Source organism: Silene latifolia, chromosome 2 (assembly GCF_048544455.1).
Source record: "Silene latifolia isolate original U9 population chromosome 2, ASM4854445v1, whole genome shotgun sequence".
In the NCBI taxonomy this organism is placed as follows: domain Eukaryota; kingdom Viridiplantae; phylum Streptophyta; class Magnoliopsida; order Caryophyllales; family Caryophyllaceae; genus Silene; species Silene latifolia.
The window spans coordinates 136,515,470-136,519,424 of NC_133527.1; the positions used below are offsets into that span (position 1 = coordinate 136,515,470).

The window sequence follows — 3,955 nt, forward strand, 5'->3', positions numbered from 1 at the left end:
TCCCTTGTCGCTAAGTATGTTTATCATTCTCTAATTTTATCTTTGTTTGCCCAAGTCTTTTACTATACAATTACTACACATTTTTATACAGTTGACCGTTAATATTTTATAAGACGCGCATTTGATTCGATCTGCCACCGTATTAGTTGCTTGCAAGTACGAAGGTGGGCTATCTTTAGTCTGTATATATAATACCGTGTTTTGGTGAATTAGTACTCCATCAAGTGTTAGGATTAAATTATTTAAACTTTAATGAGGGATATAACAACAAGCTGGAATAGCTCAGTTGGTTAGAGCGTGTGGCTGTTAACCACAAGGTCGGAGGTTCAAGCCCTCCTTCTAGCGTTTTTTTCATTTAAATTTGTTTACTTAAAAACGGGGGGATGGCCTTGTAAAATCGTCGTTCGTTCAGTCAAAAATTTGTAACAATGATACATAAGTACATCACATGACACCTTCAGTGACAGCAGGGACACCTTCCCTCTTCTCTAAAAAAACAAAATTTAAAAAATATACAAAAGGGAGGCCAATTATTCATCATGAGGGTTTTCTCTTCTTGCCAAGAACTGAAGGTACATCGAATCGAGAGCCGCCCATCCGCCACTTCTTGAAGGCTAACATAGACAATTGAGCTGCTTCACACACTGATATAGCAACAAGAAAATGAGTTTAGTAAGCAAATGATTGTTTTCTTAAGATGATCAAAATATACTTAAGGGGGAAAGGCAAAAACTCTCAGTTTCTTCTTTAGTAAGTAGAATTAGGGGCTTTGTTGAGGCAGTGAAGGATGTTGTGTGGGATTTGCTGAATACTTCCTTGTACCTATTTGTAAATGCATACAAGAGCGAGGAAGGATCCAATCTTCCTATCACCAATCCTACGAATTGTAAACAAAAATCAGCCAGAGCCAATTCTTCTCCTTATGGTTGGTTGCACAGTACCAACTATGTTAATTTGCACATTCAGCACCCGTAACTAACACTCGACACTCAGACATTCGCATGATACTTGAACACTTTATGTTAGGCCAAGAACAAGGTTTTTTGCACAATAGCCGGGTCTGACCCTTGGACATAAGAGTGAAGCGAGGGGTATAGCAGGGTAACCGCCTCTTCGACTTGTAAATATAATAATTTTTAGATAGTTATGATCAGCACATTTTGAGATTTTCTTATGTACTATTCTGTATTTACAGTTTGGCTCCCCAAATTTAAACCGTAATGTTTTCACCACTGAAAACATTTATTTTGAGGCTTACCACTATTGGAAACTTACCCATAGAGGCCATATTCTATACTGGTCAAATCTGAGTAACATAGAGTACTATGCCTATATAGGCTATATTACATTTTGGCTGCAAATGAAGTGTTTCATGAGTCACAGACTCACAGTCATGTTTGAAGGGGTATCGTGTTTACATCCGACACGCAACCAAAGTAATGTTCCAAGTAACATATGTGTCAACCCCAATCATAACAGCAATTTAAATACATGCAAAGTAAATGAGCCACATGATTATGCAAATTTTACACAAGGCGTGGAAGCTTACACAGGGGCTATCTTGCATCCTAATTCGTAGAAGTATTGACAACGGTTACGGAGATCAACAGATCCTGGATCAGCTTGGATTTCTTTCCTTGCCCGATAAGAAACCGGTAAAAAAAAATGTTAATCCAATATGCCATCAGTGAAAAAGAATATTAACAAGATATGTGACACACAGAAGGAAGAAGTGTTGAGTTTTAATTAAATTCTGATGCCTCTAACAAAGATAAGGAAAGTTTAAATAAAAGAACAAAGTAATGGTGGAAAACTAGTGAACATACGTTTGATTGAAGCAAGGTGGAATGCTCATAAGTCATAACCACTGTTTGTCTAACATGTACGGAGTAATTCATAAGCGAGCCATAAAGGCAGCTCTACTTTTGCTCCTTGTTCAACCTGAGAAAGAATGTCATACACTTGAAGTTGTTATTTTTCACCCCTCTCCTTTAAATAGGTGGTTTGGTTCTATTTTTAGCTTTTCAGGGAACTTACATTATTTGTCTCTGAGCTCGGATCAAGGGGTCTGACTCCAGTAGTTGCCTTCTGAAAAACCACCGGAATGAGCTTTAAATAAACCCAATGGAAAGGAAGAATCAGCATTCATAACTTCGTTAAACAGACAGCCGAGACAGCAGGCGGGTATGGATAAGAGATAGACTACGTACCTCCTCTTCTGCAAGGATATCACCCAGGTCATAATAATTTAACTTGGGACTTGGCGGCACTCAAGTATATTTGAAGCCCTTGTAACATTTTCTGTGATGGCGAAATTGAATTATGCTGCGTGTTGACTCATATGGAGACAGTTGAACGCAGCATTGTCAACAGAAGAAATCAGTAAACATACAGGAAAAAAAATGTACCTTTTATAGACAACACATTTACTATATGTGGTTACTGACTAACCTAAAATTGTCCTCACAATTCTCATTTGTGACGGAAAAAATCCGTCACAAGCTTGTGACGTGAGACAAAGGGGCAAGTGGGAGGGCAGGTGGAAGAGGGTTGTGAAAGGTCACAAGCAAGACGGATTGAATTGTCATAATTTCAGCTTATATATATAATGTCGTCTTGCAAGTTGAAAGCAGCGGCAACGCTTATGGGACGACAGTAGACCAGCTTTTCGAGAGAAACACGGTAATCATTATACACTCTCACTATCCAGTTGGGCAAAATTATCTTATATTTACTTCACCACTCAACTTCATCAATTAGGGCTAGTTAATCATTGAGTTACTTCATTAATTAACTAAAATCCCCTTCTTATCGGGTAAAATTTCATGCAAACATATGTTATAAACTTGATGGGTTGGAAATATAGAGTCATTATAAGGCGAAAATATATTTAGAGAAGAGATGTTGTTGTGTCGTGGTATGGAGGCCGCTGAATGAGAAACGAAATCGCCCCGACTACGGTACAAATCGATATAGGCGTCGTCCCCCAAGGTCACAGAACACTCCTAAAAGTTGTGTATTTAACTATTAAGAGTTGAAACTCATATGGTATGCTCAAAATTATCATAGAGAAGTAGTAGAAATATATGGAAGATGTGTATTTCTCAAATAACTACACTTCTCTATTTATAGTGGTTTAATTAACATCATAATCACAAAGATAGTGGCATAACTCCACCATAAACCATACAATAAACATGGAGTTAGTGGCTATAATTATGCAAGTAGTTGTGAGATGCTTTTACGAGGTAATGGAAGACATCTCTCTAATACAATGTAGTTAGACGACATTGCTAGCCTTAGCATGACTTCCAACAATCCCCCTAATGCAAAGGATAGACAAAAATTCTGAGCACATTAATAAGGATCGATACTTAAGTATTAGTGTCTTTCGACTTGAACTAACACATTAGTGAAATGAAACAATTCTTTCATCATCTAGAGAGTGAACGAATCTTGAACTCCTAGACTCCGGGTGTAACACCCCGGCCCAAACGGCGTCGGGAGGTTATAAGTGGTATCAGAGCAACCCTGAGACCGTGTGGTGATCGGAGGCAGTTGTTATATGCTCCTGGAGGCAGTGGTTATACGCTCCATTGTAATCACACACTTAGCGGGGGAGGATTCTGGGTTAGCGGTTATGCTCCCAGGCGCAACGAGGACGTTGCGTTCTTCAAGTGGGGGTGATTGTAACACCCCATATTAATTGAAAAGGTTCAGTGATAGGCTTAAATGACTAGTGCTTAAAGGGATTAGAAGTACTACTCATATCAACAAAGTGCACTTTCTTTTATGGTCATCCATGCGAAAGAACTCCAAAGTTATGCGTGCTTGGCTGGGAGTAGTCTTAGGATGGGTGACCTCCTGGAAAGGTTTCCGGGATGCGCATGCATGTTAATTGAAGAGGTTCAGTGATAGGTTTAAATGACTAGTGCTTAAAGGGATTAGAAGTAAT

The 3,955-nt window shown here is 38.8% G+C and overlaps 1 long non-coding RNA gene and 1 other non-coding gene across 2 annotated transcripts; one reads left to right on the plus strand and one right to left on the minus strand.

Annotated features, from left to right (window-relative positions):
* The first annotated feature begins 271 nt into the window (after nt 1-271).
* TRNAN-GUU (transfer RNA asparagine (anticodon GUU)) lies at nt 272-345 on the plus strand. The gene has a single exon. It is a non-coding gene; the product is annotated as a tRNA-Asn (tRNA).
* A 47-nt stretch (nt 346-392) lies between these two features.
* Nucleotides 393-1,920, minus strand: LOC141630373 (uncharacterized). Its single transcript, XR_012537476.1, has 3 exons — nt 1,827-1,920; nt 1,550-1,631; nt 393-877 (listed from the first exon to the last, which is right to left on the minus strand). It is a non-coding gene; the product is annotated as an uncharacterized LOC141630373 (long non-coding RNA).
* Between the last annotated feature and the right edge of the window lie 2,035 nt (nt 1,921-3,955).